Raw genomic sequence first — 17,624 nt, 5'->3', positions numbered from 1 at the left:
GCTTTTAGCAGGAGATTCTAGTTGCCACTTCTGAGAACTCACTCCCTACTTCATACCCCTCTGCACGTACCAGAAAAACTGTCTCTTCTCATGCCAAAATTTTCTCCCATTTCAGGGGTTAAAGGCACATTTCTGGTTTCTCCTATTTTTAATTTTGGTTTGATAAAATCCTCAAGATCCTTCCCCTTGCTTAACCAATGTCTACTGATCACTTCCTCCCTCCCCTTTCCTCCTCCCTTACATACGGTTGTCTGGGAAAATCAGCACAAAGAGCTCCAGCTGGATGATTCATCCTTCAGCCACACAACTCTTTTCAGAGGCATAGATCTTTGGAAAGCTGATGGGAGCATCCTTCTCAACAGCAATTCAAGAGTTAATCCTCAACCACACAACCCTGTTAAATAACTCAGAAGTACAGTTTAAAAAAAAATGTAGGGAAAATGTAGAACATAGTATCTATATATCACTTTATAGAAAACTCCAGAGATCCCTCTGCTTTCCAAGCAGATGGAGATCCCACTCTATCAAAGGTTTTGTCTGTTGGCTCTTTTAATGAGGCTGGTGCTGCTGACTCTTGCAGAGTAAAAAGGAGAAAGGTAAGGATTTTGCTGATTCACAGCTTTCTGGTATTTCTGCCGCTCTGGGTCTTTTTTAGGGGCTCATATTTTGTTTAGTTTTATTTAGTTAGTCCCAAATGTAATCAAATTGATATTCTCTGAAGTTTAATGTATCACTTCAGATGACTAATTCTTTGAAAGTCATTCTCAGGATCTTGAATGATAAAATGCCTAACTCTCATGATGGCACCAAATCCCAGAAAAAATCCAAACGAGTTGAAAAAAAGTTATACATTATTACAGATTCTATGAAAGACAAAGAAAACACGGTTTTAAGTTATGCTTAGTAGGGAATGTAAATAATGTTTTAAAATTAATCACAGAAGATCGTTTAAAGCCTTCAGACTTTTAAAGGTCAAATAAGAACTAAACGTTGCATAAGTAATAAAGGATTCATGATTTTAATTCTAACTTTTAATATTTTCAAGAATGAAGGTCCCAGACCAACCATTATATAAAAACATTCACCATGACTAATATTTTTGGTCATTAAAGATCGAAACTATTTTATATAAAAATGTTTTTAAAGCATTTCCTGTTTTGACCCTGGATCATTCTGTATAATAAAACGGAATTGCATTTGTATAGCATTTTTTACAAGTCCTTTTTTTTTCATTTTGCATTTACATATATACTTGTGAATAGGTACAGATGAGGAAATGAAAGCAGAAGGGTTATGTGACTTTTCTTAAAATCACACAACAAATTCATAATATGGTAAGTTATAAATTCTGCTTGATTATTCACAGCTTTTTCTCTCCCACTACCTGTTAAAAAGAGGAATATGCCTCTTAGTCTCAAGGTCTTTGGTAAACACTACTACCCAACCATTTCTCCAAAAAGATTGTGTTGATTTGAGCCATTGCTTAACGATATGTATGGTGTCTCTGTACAGTGGTCCCTGGTCAAAAAAGAAAATTACGCTTTTTTTCACATTTTGATGTCCACTTGAATTGTCATCAATTGTGTCCTTTGCTCTTTTGTTTTGGATTGGTGTACTTGTCTATTACTTATGGAATTGTAGGAGCTTACTTACTCTGTACTCATGATGTGATTTTTGTGTCATTCATGTTTGGGAATATTTTCTCTTGTTTATTTGCTTTTCAATTTGTTTATGCAGTGTTTGACTTAAATAAGTTGTGAGATTTTATTTAAACAGATCTATCAGTCTTACCCCTTATGAACTGAAGCTGTAATGTAATGCTTAGAAAGCCCATCCCATGATAATTTCAATGTTTACCGGTATTCTCTTCTAGAATTTAAAAGAAACATTTAATTCCTGTGGAATTCATGTGGTATGATTCTCCAGATGTCTCCACTGAGTTTATTGAAACATACAAACTGTCTCACTAGCTTAAAATGCCACCCTATGTCTCAGATTTATCTCTGGCCACACTAGCATTTTCTCTAATCTTTGAACATGCCAAACTCATTCCCACATAAAGACCTTACTATTACCTGGAGAGTGAGCATGGCTCACTCCTTAACTTAGGTCAGATCGCCATTTAAACGTTACCCACTTATAAAGCCTTTCCTTGAACACTCTATCTAAAATAAAATACCATGCTCTCCTTAGTCTGCTTTATTTTTCTTCAAAGCACTTAATTCTGCCTGAAATTTATATGTATTTATATACTTGTTTATTGTCTTGCTTATCATCATATGTTTCATGTGGGCAGAGATTTTGTCTCCTTATTCAACCTCTATATCCCCAGTACCTAAAGAGTGATGGGTGAACATGAAGAGATTAATAAGTACTTGCTAAATAAAGAAATTAATACTAAATGTTCATACTGGTTTCTATCTTTATGAAATGGCTAATATGTTCCTCTGATTTATCCACCTATTTCAATGCCAATTCCAAAATATGTGCCTTTATAATGTATTTTAAAATCTACAAGAATATCCTTCCTTATTTTTTCTTTTTAAAAATTTGTCCATGTCTAATCTCCTGCATATATTCTTCCAAATGAACATTTTTTCCGTTTCCAAGAAAGATGATATTTTAATTGAACTCCATTAAATCATGAATTAATGTGGGGAAATTTGACAGCTAGTATTTCTAATGAGGAATAATGTTACATCTCTCTATTTAGTTGATTCTTTCTTTATGTCCCTCAGTAAAGTGTTATAGTGTTCTTTATGTAAGTTCTGTATATTTCTTCTTGTGCTTATTTCTAAGGATTATATAGTCTTGTTGTTATTGTAAAGGGAATCTTTCATTCTCATTATTTCCTATCTGGTCATAAAGTTAGTATAAAAATTTAAATATTTATCAGTTATATTTGTTATATAATTCAAATTTTATAACCTTAGATTAATATTCAATATACCTAACCTAGCAATGACTAGAATTTATGAAAAATATACCATACTAATGTAGTTCTGTCAGGTTATTCTTTTGTTTCTAACAAATTTTACTGTTTGTTTTTAGATGTTTTGTTTTGTTAATTGGTTACAGAAGGTTAGTTACTGGTATAATTAGAAAGTCAGTATTATTGTATTTTTGGTTTGTAACACCTCTTTTGGCTTGTTATATGATTTAAGATACAAATGCATAAAACAGTAATTATAAATCCATGTTAATGGTCAAATGATGTAACAGGATGTAATTTATGATGATAACAAGATAAAGGGGGAAGCAGAGGTGTTTAGATGCAGTTAATGAGTGATATTTAAGCTAAATTCATATCAATTCAAAATAGATTGTTGTAAATTTAAGATGTTAACTGTAATCTACTTGGGACCACTAAGAAAATAACTAAATATACAGAAAAGAAAATGAAGAGGGAATTAAAATGGCACACTAGAGAAGATCAAACATGAAAGAAGGCATTATTGGAGGAATTGAGAACCAAAAACTATATAAGACATATAGAAAACAAATAGCAAAATGACAGAAGTGGGTACTTTATTACCAGTAAACACTTTAAATATAAATTGAATAAATTCACCAATTAAAGACAGAGATTGGCAAATTGGATACCCCCCAAATGATCTTTTCATTAGTTTTATTTTTCAGGTCTAGAATTTCCCTTTGGTTCCTATTTATAATTTATCTCTTTATTGATATTGTTTATTTGTTCATATATTGTTCTCCTGGTGTCCCTTAGCTCTGTGTCCAAGGTTTCTTTTAATTTTGAGCATACTTAAGACAGTTAGCTTAGTCTTTGTCTAATAAGTCCAATGTTTGGCTTTCCTTGGGGAAGTTTTGATTAATTTCTTTTTTTCTTGTGAATGTGCTATACTTTCTTGTTTCTTTGAATGCCACATAATTTTCTTATTGGAAACTGTGCACTTTGAATATTACAATGTGGTAATCCTGGATATCAGATTCTCCTCCCTCCCCCTTTATTATTGTTATTGTTTTAGTTGTTTGTTTAGTGTGTTTCCAGAACTAATTCTATAAAGCATGTATTATTTTTTGAGTATGACCTCTGAAGTCTCTGCTTTGTTATCTTAATGGTCAATTAATGATTAGACAGAGATTTCCTTAAATGCCTAGAACTAGTAAGTCTCCATGCTCTTGCTTAGGAGCTCTTTGTGTGTACTGAGGCATACCTTCAACACTCAGTCAGGCAGTTGACAACTCTGCCTTAGCCTTCACTTCCTCAAGATTAGCAGACGTGAGAACTTAGGACCTTTCCTGAGCATGTGCTGCCCTGAGAATGCACACAGTCCTACACATGTGTGTGGCCTTCTAGATTTCCAGGAATTAGTCAAATATTTTTAAAGCCTCCTATGTTCACTTTTTCCTTTTTGTTTCTTGGTCAGCTTGTTGTTTGCTTCAACTATTATCACACTCTGAGGCAGCTGTGATTTTAAACCATTGCCACTTCTTGTTTTAGACAAATACTCCCAGGACAAAGGATATTGTCACTGGGATATCTATGTATCCAATCAAATAAAGGTAAGCCTTTCATATGGAGTTTTCTAGGGAACTCTCAGGTCAAATAATGACAATTTTCTAAAAATGAGGACTTGAAAAAGCTTAAACTCCATTTTGACCACTCCATCAACTACTAGGTTGCTGATTTTTACCATGATTGTGAGCCATTTATTTCCAAAACTATCATGGAGCTAGGGAGAGGAGGATGGTAATAATGTACGTTAAAACACTACAAAGCTCACTGTTCTTATTGAGACCCAGTCATTTTCTTTGATTAAGCACTGTTGTGATTGTTGCAAGCCTTTGGCTAATTTCCAGAGTTCCAAAAAAATTTATTTTGACAATTTTGCCAGGATTCTTGTTATTTTTTATGGAGGAGTAGATACTGAGCAGTCTCTTTTTTAAATTTACTTTTTATTGAAGTATAGTTGAATTACAATGTTGTGTTAATTACTGCTGTGTAGCAAAGTGACTCAGTTATATATATATATATACATTCTTTTTCATATTCTTTTCCATTATGGTTTATCACAGGACATCAAATATAATTCCCTGTGCTATACAGTAGGACCTTGTTGTTTATCCATTCTATATATACCAGTTTGCATCCTGAGCAGTCTTTTGTCCACCTTTCCCACTGATGTCACTCCTATCAATTTCCTTTTAAAAACAGCTGTGGCTGTATCTTACAAATTTTCATGTTGAAATGTTGACATTTCTTTCTCATTCAGCTCAAAATATTTTTAATTTACAATCAGTTTTTTACCCTTTGATTATTTATAATTGTATTTCTTAATTCTAAATATATGAGTATTTCCTAGTTATCTATTTGAATTTTAATATATCCAGTCCAGTAGCACTATGATCAGATAATATGATCTTCATAATTTCCAAATTCCATTGTTTCTACTGAGAATTCAGCCATCATCTAATGTTATTCCTCTGAAGGCAATCTACCTTTATTTTCCTCTGGATGCATTTAAGGCTTGCTGTTTCTCCATCATTTTCATCAGTTTTATAGCACCTGGATGTAGTTTCATTAGTATTTATCTTGCTTTGTGTTCATAGGGCTTCTTGAACATAAAAAAAATGGGCTAAATCTCAAAACCATACTGGGAAAAAGATTACAGACACAAGAGTGTATAGTACATGATTCTATTTACATGAAAAGAGAAAATACATATCCACTCTATAGTTAAAGATCAGTGGTTATCTGGGGTCAAGGATGGGAATGAACTGGAAAGGGGAACAAGGGTATATTTTGGGATGTTCTCTGTCTTAAATGTGATGGAAGTCACATAAAATATTGTTGTTTTAAACCACTAAGTTTTAGGGTGGCTTATTACTTAGTAATAGATATACAGCAATTTGTATGTAGAAACATGGTGATGTTGTAATAAAACACTAAAAGGTGTGACATTGTCTATGGGATCAGGAAGCATGCAGAGGCTAGAAAAATAGTGAGGAATCTGTTGGCAAATACTTGAGGAATGTTAAACAGCTAGTGAAGAATGTAAAGGCCGTGAAGAACTGCCATTTGAATCTGGTAAAAAAAGAATTCATGTTGTGGAGTAGCAGAACAATCAGCAAAACAGCACTCGAGTAAACTTGGAAAATAGGAAGTATACATAAATGAACTTATAGCTCTGGCTAAGGACAAGTCTCTGTAGAATGTTGAATATGACAGTTGGCTTCCCCTAGCTATGCATGACAAAGTGCAGGAAATGAAAGATGAATTCATTGATTACTTCCAACAGTTTTTTGGTAGAGTCTATAGGGTTTTCTATATATAATGTCATGTCATCTGCAAATAGAGACGATTTCACGTCTTCCTTTCTGATTTAGATGCCTTTTATCTCTTTTTCTTGCCTAATTGCTCTGGTTAGGACTTCCCGTACTATGTTGAATGAAAGTGGCAAGAGTGAGCATCCTTGTCTTGCTCCTGATTTTAGAGGAAAGGCTTTCAGTTTTTCACCATTGAATATGATATTAGCTGTGGGCTTGTTCTATATGGCCTTTCTTATGTTGAGGTATGTTCTTTCTATACCCACTTTGTTGAGAGTTTTTATCATGAATGGATGTTGAATTTTGTCAGATGTTTTTTCTGTATCTATCATGATGATCATATGATTTTTATCCTTCATTTTGTTAATGTGGTGTATCATATTAATTGATTTGCAGATGTTGAGCCATCCATGCATCCCTGGAATAAATCCTACTTAATGGTGGCATATGATCATTTTAATGTACTATCAAATTCAGTTTGCTAATATTTTGTTGAAGATTTTTGCATTTGTGTTCATCAGGGATATTGGCCTGTAATCTTCTTTTCTTGTAGTATCTTTATCTGGCTTTGGTATAAAAGTAATGCTGGCCTTATAAAATGAGTTTGGAAGTGTTCCCTCCTTTTCTATTTTGTGGAAGAATTTAGAAGGATTGGTGTTAATTCTTCTTTAAATGTTTGGTAGAATTCACCAGTGTAGCCATCTGGTCCTGTACTTTTGTTTGTTGGGAGGTTTTTGATTAGTGATTCAATCTCTTTACTAGTAATTGGTCTGCTCTGATTTTCTATTTCTTCATGATTTAGTCTCCATATAGGACATATGTTTCTAGGAATTTATCCATTTCTTCTAGGTTGTTCAATTTTTTGGCATATAATGGTTCATAATATTCTCTTATGATCCTCTGTATTTGTGTGGTACCAGTTGTAATGTCTTTCCCCTTTTATTTATAATTTTATTTGAGTCCTCTCTCTTTTTTTCTTGGTAAGATTAGCTAAAGATTTATCTATTTTGTTTACCTTTGGACGTCCCTTTTTTGAATGGGAGTACCCATTGTAGTAACCCTATCTTTGTCTTACCTTTGGATATAGCTGAGGAAGGTAGATAACATGTCTCTTATTTGACAGGTCTCAGAATCAAGAAGATCTGCACCTCCAGAGATGTACTAGATGAACTATATCTAATGAGTCTAATCTATATCTAGATCAGATTTAGATAATGAAATTAGGACTTTGAGCCTGAGCTAAATGTCATAATGGGATTTGAATTTGGGGAGAAAGGATAAACTATTTTATACAAGGGAGGGATATAAATAATTGTGCCTAGAAGAAAACCGTGGTAGATTGGAAAACATGGCCACAATACATTATAGCTCCTGCTATCAAGAGTTGGCATATTTTTCCCCACTCCTTGAATTTGATCTTCCCTATTATTTTGCCCAACAGAATATGATAAAAGGGGCGTCGTATGTAATCCAGAGTCTAAGCCTAAAAAGAGAAGCCTTGAAAATTCTGCCTTCAATCACTTAAAATGCTGTCCTGAAATTGACATGCTGTTGAAAAAGACCAGGATTAAAGTCTCTGTGAAGAGAAAGGTCCAGCTATCCCAGATGTTCCAAATGAGTCAAGCCCCCTGACAACTTGTCAGCTGAATGCAGCCACATGAGTGAGCCCAGGCAAGAACAGCAGAATAGCCCAGTCACTTCACATTCATAAAAATAATAAATAAAACCTTGTGTTTTAAGCCACTAAATTTGGGGGCGGGGGTTAGTTTTTACATAGTGTATTAGTTTTCTACTGCTATTTAAAAATTACTCTAAAATTTAGAAACTTAAAACAGCAAACATTTGTTACATTACACAGTTTCTGAGAGGCTGGAGTCTTGGAGCAGCTTAGCTGAGTGTTTCTGGTTCAAGGTCTCTCATGAGGTTGGAGTCAAGCTTTTGGCCAGAGCTGGGATTGGAAAATCTGCTTCCAAATTCACTCACATGGTTGTTGGCAGGCCCCTGCTCCTTCTGGCTGTTAGCTAGAGGTTTCAGTTCCTCATTATGTGGGCCTCTCCATAGGCCAGCTCATAGCATGGCAGCTTGTTTTTCCCAGAGTGAGTGACTCTAGAGGGAGAGAGTACACAAGACAGAAGCCACAGTGTTTTTTTAACCTAATCTCAGAAGTGACATATCATCAGTTCTGCTGTATGCTATTGGTCACATAGGCTGACTTTGGTACCATGTGGGAAGGTACTATCTAAGAATATCAGAAAGTGGGGATCGTGTGGCGTCATCTCGGAGGCTGACTACCACACACAGCAGTAGAGAACTGAAACATTATCGCAGAACTATTGTTGGTTTGTTCGCTGAGAATTACATTATGGTTCTCTTATAAAAAGTTCATACTTTTAGAAATGCATACTGAAGATAGGGGTATATTATGATTTGGGTCATAAGATGTATTTAAAATACTTCAGCAACAGCAATAATAACAAAAATGGATAGATAAAGCAAGTGAGGCAATATCAAAGATTGTTGAATATTGGTGATGGGCATAGGGAGTACATCATCTTATTCAGGTAGGCTTGAAATTTTTCTTCTAAAATTTTATTTCTTTTATTATTTTGTAATAACTTTATTTTTAAACTAATTTTTATTGGAGTACAGTTGATTTACAATGTTGTGTTAGTTTCTGCTGTACAGCAAAGTAAATCAGTTATACATATACATATATCCACTCTTTTTTAGATTCTTTTCCCATATAGGCCATTACAGAGTACTGAGTAGAGTTCCCTGTGCTATACAGTAGGTCCCCATTAGTCATCTATTTTATATATAGTAGTGTGTATATGTCATTCCGATCTCTCAATTTATCCCTCCCCCTGCTTCCCCCTTGGTAACCATAAGTTTGTTTTCTACATCTGTGACTCTATTTCTGTTTTGTAAATAAGTTTATTTGTCCCATTATTTTAGATTCCACATATAAACTCCTAAAATTTCAAAATCAACATTTACAATGTGCCAGAAATGGAATCCTTTCTAACTTTTTAAACTTGGGGAAATTTTTAGATATCAACTTAAAAATGTGTGGGAGTACCTACTTTGTTCAAATTTCTTTTAAGGAGGCCCTCCAAGGCCCAGTCCATAACTGGGGCCAGATATCTCCCTTGGTTACTATAAAGAAGCTGCAGAATTGTCTCTGAGAGCCTAAAATATCTCTGCAGGCCACTGCCAAAATCTATAAGAGCAAAAGACTAATGAGAGGTAAGGTAAGTCAGCATTTAGTAAGCACCTTAATGGCAAGTTACAGCAGCTTTTCTCTCTCCTTTCCCTGAAGGTATAGGAGGATAAGTATCTCACTCCTTGGCATGATGCTGGTTATGGCCTGCCTGTGGCACTGTTGTAGGAGTGTAGTGGAGGGTGGTGAGGGAGCTTATGGGAGAGCATGGCATGCACCTCCTGGAGTGTGTATGGTATATGTAGACATAGCTATTGTTGCCTGTCTCTCTACTAGAAATGTCTGGAGGCAAGGAGTTTGCTAGTACAGCCAGAGCAAGGAGGGGATGTCGTGTGGTGTCCTTGGTAAGAAGGGGAGAATCCTCACATAGAACACTACCCAGTACTCAATAGCACTGGAGTGTACAGAAAAGGACCTCAGCGGTTCCCTTGAATCCACATGAAGGAGTATATGGTACAGGAGGGGCAGCTGCAGTGGGGCTACCTAGGCAGCCAAAAAATGAGGAAACATCTCAATCAGAGAAGGGCTTGGGGTGTGACTCTATAACATATCATCAGCCAAATAGGAGGCTCACTGAGATTACACTGTACTCTGTACACTGCCCCAACCTCCACAAAACCAAAAGAAAAAACAACAAAAACGTCTGTGGTAAGCATTACCATTATTTATCAATATTCAAAGCCTTTTTATCTCTGGACACATGGAGCAATTGCCCATTGAAGCTGTGTGGTGTGGCCATGAGGTGTGAACTGCATTGACCAATGAAATGTGGGCAGAAGTAGCATGCATCACTTCTATATTGAAGGATTTAATTGCCAGTGTTTGGTGCTACAGCCTACTTTTGCCCACTGCAGTGATTGTGGAAGCATTTATTGATGAGATGCTATGTTGATTGAAGCATCCTGGAATGCTGAGCCGACATATGGAGGCATATGAACTGAAGAGTCACCTAGACTCCAGAAGACTTTGTAAGATTAATGAAAAAGGGTTTTTCTTTGCAAGGCACTGAGATTTTAGAGTTGTTTATTACTGTAACAGAACCTCAAAAATCCTGTTACTCCATCAATGATGACATACTAGCAAAAGTCACCAGCAGCTGACAGAAGACTAGTTATTTAAGATGACCCCTGCAATCTCTCTTATTCTTCCTTCTATCTCCCAATCCTATAGGAGTTTTTTTGTTTGTTTTTTTGTTTGGCTGTGTCGTGTCTTAGTTGTGGCACGTGAGATCTTTCATTGTGGCGCGCAAGCTCTTCCTTGCGGTGCGCAGGCTTAGTTGCCCCCGCGGCATGTGGGATCTTAGTTCCCCCACCAGGGATCGAATTGGTGTCCCCTGCATTGGAAGGTAGATTCTTAACCCTGGACCACCAGGGAAGTCCCTCCTATAAGAGTTTTGCTTGAAGAGGAAGAGGTCGGGTTTCCTGTCAGTGGTGGAGAGATGTCTCCTGATATCACTCTGAGGAAAGCACTGAATCCAATATGAGATTCAATATTGGAGTATTTAAATTAGATGACTTATTAAAATAACTGAAATTGGCCAGTGACCAGAAAGCTATGGCATCTGGTCAAGATAGTTTTAAGGTATTTGTCACCTATTATGGAAGGGATATCAGAAGTAGCATAGTTGGGAGCAATGATGAGAGAGAACAAAAGTTCCATAATTGTAACCCACCAAGATCAGACTGATCACGAACAGTAAACCAGTTACATCTCCTACAAAATTCAAGAATACACTATATACAGAGAGAATGAATAATAATAGGTACCTTTCTGCTTCTACCGTCTGAAGAATATGTACGATTTTTTTCCATTTCTTTTCCAAAAACAATATCCTTAGTATTCATAGCTTTCCCTTTCCTAATTTCACAAGTATTAAAACAATATATCCTCCAATGAAAACTTTTTCAGTTGAAACTCCACAGTGCCCACCACAGTGCTTTTTACATCATGTCTAAGTAAATGTCTATGACATCTTTTACTAGAGGACAGGGGAATCTCAGGATGCAGACTATCTATGGAATAGTCAAATTACAGGTACAAATCTCATCATTTATGCTCAATTGACTTAGTGTAAATACTTACTCAACATTTCCTGCTTTTAATACTTGGTTCTTGTTCGAGATTTCCCTTTTAGCCTCATATGTGGGTTTACACTGTCCTCTCTTGATCATGTACTCCTATTTCTATCTGGCAGCCTAAGCTATTTATCTCATCTCCTAGGATACTTGAGGAAATGTTGTCCTTCCTGAGTATTTGCCTCTCACCACCCCGCCTCCACCCACCCCCACCCCCATCATTTCAGAAAAACTCCTCAACTCAGGGGCATGCACAGCCTCAGTGTGGAATATCCTTGAACTTGCCTCTTTCCTTTAAGATGCATCTCAGCTCCCTGAACTGTCCCTTCTCTATACATATGCGTATCTCTTGCCCCTCTTATCAATCCTTTCAACTGGGAATTCGACTCCCTCTCCCAATGCGTACACACACAAACACACACATGCTCTGGTCCTATCTGAGCTGAGATTACTGTCAAAATGACATGTGATTTTAGGGCAAGGTTTTATGGATCCTAACAGTTAATAAAAATCTCTCATTATAGCTAATAAAAAAATTGTGCGGAACTTTTCAATTTGCTTAGTCATTTCACAGTGCAGTAGTTCTATTTATTCACAGGGATTAAAACATATTCTTGAATCTAGTGTACTCCTTGAAAAGACTCCAGCTGTAATATAAAATAAATCTAAACTAAGTATTCACTGCCAATACCCTGCCATTTTCTTTTAACACTAAGTCTCCTTCTTTCTTTTTTTTTTTTTTTTTTGGCCACGCCTCACAGACCAGGAATCGAACCTGGGGTGAGAGCACCAAGTCCTAACTGCTGGACCACCAGGGAATTCCCTAAAGCTCCTTATTTCTAGTTTATAAAGTAATTCTAAATAGTTTGTAAATATTAATTGTGGTCTTGCAGTTTGAGTCAACTTACTTTCAGAGTTACTTGTATAGCTTTTATAAAAAGTCATTGAGTTTAAAAATGGTAAACGTAAACTATATTGTATCTTATTTTTTCATTTGTTTTCCTTCCTTTTTAGAATTCTCTTCCTCCTCTGTTTTGGTGACCCAGGCATTTCTTCTCTACACCTTTGCTGCAATTCAAGGAGCTGCCACCAGGTGTATGACAGCACCAACGCTATTAGATGAAATTGGCTCAAGAGGTTCTATTGTCATGTGTGAGAGAGGGAAATTAATACACATGACCTAGATTATGTTTTAAAATATATTTGATATAGTAACACAAAAGTATTAATGTACCAATCATATCTAATTATCTCGCAATTGCTGAAGAAAATCAGCTGATAAGTGCTTCATAAGGTTGGAAACCCAGGAAACCAACCTCCAAGAGATAAATAAGTAAAGACAATAAGGCAAAAATATATGATTTTACAAACATGCTATAGTAGACAAGTTCACTTATATGTTAAATAATGCTCCAGAGGGAACTGTCCTATCTTTTTTCGTTCGTTCATGCTTACATATTGGTATTACCTATAATCAATGTTTTCTTAAATAACTAATAAATTTTCCATTCAAAAGTGCATAATGTAATCCATAAATGCACTAAAATGAACACATGGATTGTTACATGTGGCAATATGCCAAAAGCAACAGGGCACCACTGCCTTCCCCTCTGCATAATGAAATGCCTGCACTTCCCTAAAATAAGTCATGTACCACATGTAGTATTCGACCATCTGACATGCAGATCTAGTGAGGGTGCCTGTGTCAACCTATAAAACTAAATTTTGGTAAACTTTCATTTTTTGTTTTTTCTTAAATATACAATTTATTACTAACTTCCAGCACCCAAGTGAATCTTCTTGTACACTTGCTAGCATGAGTGTACCCACTTTTAAGACCATGGATTTAGAGCATGGATTTGCTCTGGCAGATCTGGGCTCCAAATCTCTATTCCACCACTTACTAGCTGTGTAACCTCGGGAAGACACGATCTCACTAAGTCTCATTTTTCTCATCTGTAAAATGAAGATGTTAAAATGTTTATCACATAGAGTTATAAGAATTAAATGAGATAATGTGCGTAAAATAATTGCCACCAAACCCAGCACATAATTAATACATGATATATTTTATCCATTATTAGCAAGATTACTTCTGTAGGTTTGGAATCTCCAGAAATGTGTCATTGAGAAAGGATGGGAAATATCTACTACACATTAGCTATAATTGTCCTCAGAGGACAGCCATTTGGGATGGGACTCTCCCAGACTGGCCATGCTTAGGGAACCGATGAGTTCACAGTGAATAAATCTATTGGTCCTTGGAGAGAATACTTTCATTACTGCTTACTTTCTGAGATATCTTCTACTTCTCTGGCCTGTCTATTGCCTTGTTGATGCTTCTCAGAGAGATAAATTTATACTTACTTGCTTGTTATTCTTCATCTATATTTTCTATTTGATACAAAAATTTTAAAGATTTGGCGAAGGTTAGGACAGTAAGTAAATGAATTTCAATCGTGTTTTTCTAGAAATTGTAATGGCTCGCTCATCTTTTTTTTTTTTTTTTAATAAACTTTCAAGTTTTGTTGCTCAGTAACACATACCATGAATGAAATCTGTGTTAGCCTTGCAATTTAGTTTTTAGGTGCTAATGTTTATGTTGCCTATTCATGACTTTCCCCAGCGCATCCCAGCAAAAATCACCCCATGGAGGAAAAACAACTCTGTTTCACACAAGATCTACAGTAAGTTATTCTACCATCTTACAGTTTATTATTGTCAAATGCTGTGTGTACTGTTTTTGTACTGCTGATGATTCATTGGGCTGTAGACAAGAGTGAACTGAAAACTAGTGTTTGAAAACTAGTGAATTTGATCGCAAGAGGAGATACAGTCAATTTCTCCACTTTAAAACACCTATACCTCACAAATCAGGATTGCTATTCCTGCCCCTGCTTCATCTCTGCTAAAGTCCCTGATACTGAGTTATCGCCAGCGCTGCCTCAGGAGTCACTATGTCACTGTAAAAAGGTTTTTTGTTGTTGTTGTTGTTAATACAAAAGTAATAAAAGAGGAAGAAGCTAAAAATCAGAAACATCTTAGAGAAAATGTCTCCTGAGAGAGAGAACCATTCAGGAATAACTAACCTGTTTGGTGGCTTCCGGCTTGGAAAAAAATTCTGCCTACACTGCTTGAATAGTTTCACCTCATGTTATTAACACAAAGGAAGTCTGTTAATTAGTGATATTTTTGGATTAACACAAATTCTCTTTGAGCAATTTAAGCATCGATGCCAACAAAAAAGGGATTATTGGTCATCCACGCATTAAAAGAGACTTAAAGCAGATTGTTTTCTTCTTAACACTAGGATATAAAATGAATTATCTGAAAGGAAAGTATGGCAGTTTTATTAGAGGAAAATAAAATACATGGTGTTGGATCCTGCAGCATTTTAAGAAGCAGATCAGGCCTGTTTGGAATCCCACAGTAGTGGGCAGGGGGCTATGTAGGACAGCCTGAGGGCATTGAGTTTTATGTGGCTCTGAAGACACTGGTATGTGCCCCAAATCAAAGACCAAACTTGCTTGTTTTAAAATTTTACCTTGGACTGATCGATCATTCACCCTGGAAAGAGGGTAAAAAAATTTCATATTTTTCCTCCCGTATCTCATCCCTTTATTTCATGACCCAAAACCAGGACCTCACACTTAGTTTTGCGTTACAGTCCGGGCTTGGAAGTTGACCTGTGTATTTATTCTGGAAATTGTCTTTAAAGAAAAATGTATTACAAATTCTAAGCAACCAACATACAATGAAATATTGGAGCCCACCCGTTTTCTTTAGTTGAGGACTACCTCAATTCCTATATCATGATTCTTTCTGGGAAGATATAAATACATTCCTTGCTGGTATTCTAAAAGCAGAATATTTAAGACTATTTTGTCCATTAAGAAAAGTGTATTGGGGGGAGGGGCAAGATGGCGGAAGAGTAAGACGCAGAGATCACCTTCCTCCCGACAGATACATGAGAAATACATCTACACATGGAACTGCTCCTACAGAACACCCACTGAACGCTGGCAGAAGACGTCAGACCTCCCAAAAGGCAAGAAAATCCCCACGTACTTGGGTAGGGCAAAAGAAAAAAGAAATAACAGAGACAAAAGAATAGGGACGGGACCTGCACCAGTGGGAGGGAGCTGTGAAGGAGGAAAGGTTTCCACACACTAGGAAGCCCCTTCGTGGGCAGAGACTGCGGGTAGCAGAGGGGGGAAGCTTCGGAGCCACGGAGGAGAGCGCAGCCACAGGGGTGCGGAGGGCAAAGCGGAGATTCCCGCACAGAGGAGCGGTGCCGACCAGCACTCACCAGCCCGAGAGGCTTGTCTGCTCAGCCGCCGGGGCGGGCGGGGCCTGGGAGCTGGGGCTCGGGCTTCGGTGCTAGCCGGGAGGGAGTCCGGGAAAAAGACTGCAGCTGCCAAAGAGGCAAGAGAATTTTTCTTGCCTCTTTGTTTCGCGGCGCGCAAGGAGAGGGGATTCAGAGCGCCGCCTAAACGAGCTCCAGAGACGGGCGCGAGCCGCGGCTATCAGCGCGGATCCCACAGCAACAGGGACGCAGAGGGGAAAAACGGAGAGATTCCCGCACAGAGGCTCGGCGCCGAGCAGCACTCACCAGCCCGAGAGGCTTGTCTGCTCACCCGCCGGGGCGGGCGGGGGCTGGGAGCTGAGGCGCGGGCTTCGGTCGGATCCCAGGGAGAGGACTGGGGTTGGCTGCGTGAACACAGCCTGAAGGGTCTAGCGCACCACAACTAGCCGGGAGGGTGCACGAGAAAAAGTCTGCAGCTGCCGAAGAGGCAGGAGACTTTTTCTTGCCTCTTTGTTTCGCGGCGTGCAAGGAGAGGGGATTCAGAGCGCCACTTAAACGAACTCCAGAGACGGGCGCGAGCCGCGGCTATCAGCGCGGACCCCAGAGACGGGCATGAGACGCTAAGGCTGCTGCTGCCGCCACCAAACAGCCTGTGGGCAAGCACAGGTCATTCTCCACACCGCCCCTCCCGGGAGCCTGTGCAGCCCGCCACGGCCAGGCTCCCGTAATCCGGGGACAACTTCCCCGGGAGAGCGCACGGCGCGCCTCAGGCTGCTGCAACGTCACGCCGGCTTCTGCCGCCGCAGGCTCGCCCCGCCTCCTCCGTACCGCTCCCTCCCCCCGGCCTGACTGAGCCAGAGCCCCCGAACCAGCTGCTCCTTTAACCCCGTTCTGTCTGGGCGGGGAACAGACGCCCTCAGGCGACCTACATGCAGAGGCGGGTCCAAATCCAAAGCTGAACCCCGGGAGCTGTACGAACAAAGAAGAGAAAGGGAAATCTCTCCCAGCAGCCTCAGAAGCAGCGGATTAAAGCTCCACAAACAACTTGATGTGCCTGCATCTGTTGAATACCTGAATAGACAACGAATCATCCCAAATTTAGGAGATGGACTTTGGGAGCAGGATATATTAACTTTTCCCCTTTTCCTTTTTTTGTGAGTGTAGATGTGTATGCTTCTGGGTGAGATTTTGTCTGTATAGCTTTGCTCTCACCGTTAGTCCTAGGGTTAGGTCCGTCCGTTTTTTTTTTTTTTTTTTTTTTTTGGCTTAAAAAAATTTTTTTTTCCCTAATAAATGTTTTCTTAATAATTTTTTCCTTATTTTCTATTTTTAAAAAAAATTTTAATAAGTTTTTTCATATTTTTTATTTTAAAAAATTAAAAAATTTTTTTTCTTAATAAATTTTTTCTAAATAATTTTTTTCTTATTTTTAGTATAAAAAATTAATAAATCTATTTTTAAAAATTAAAAATAATTTTTTTTCTTAATAAATTTACTCTTAATAATTTTTTTCTTATTTTTTATTATAATTGCTTTATTTTATTTTATTTTATCCTCTTTTTTTCTTTCTTTCCATTTTTTCTCCCTTTTATTCTGAGCCGTGTGGATGAAAGGCTCTTGGTGCTCCAGCCAGGCATCAGGGCTGTGCCTCTGAGGTGGGAGAGCCAACTTCAGGACACTGGTCCACAAGAGACCTCCCAGCTCCACGTAATACCAAACGGCGAAAATCTCT

This window comes from Eubalaena glacialis, chromosome X, assembly GCF_028564815.1.
Source record: "Eubalaena glacialis isolate mEubGla1 chromosome X, mEubGla1.1.hap2.+ XY, whole genome shotgun sequence".
Classification (NCBI taxonomy): Eukaryota; Metazoa; Chordata; class Mammalia; order Artiodactyla; family Balaenidae; genus Eubalaena; species Eubalaena glacialis.
The sequence above is the reverse complement of the archived record's forward strand: the minus strand, read 5'-3'. Positions refer to the sequence as shown.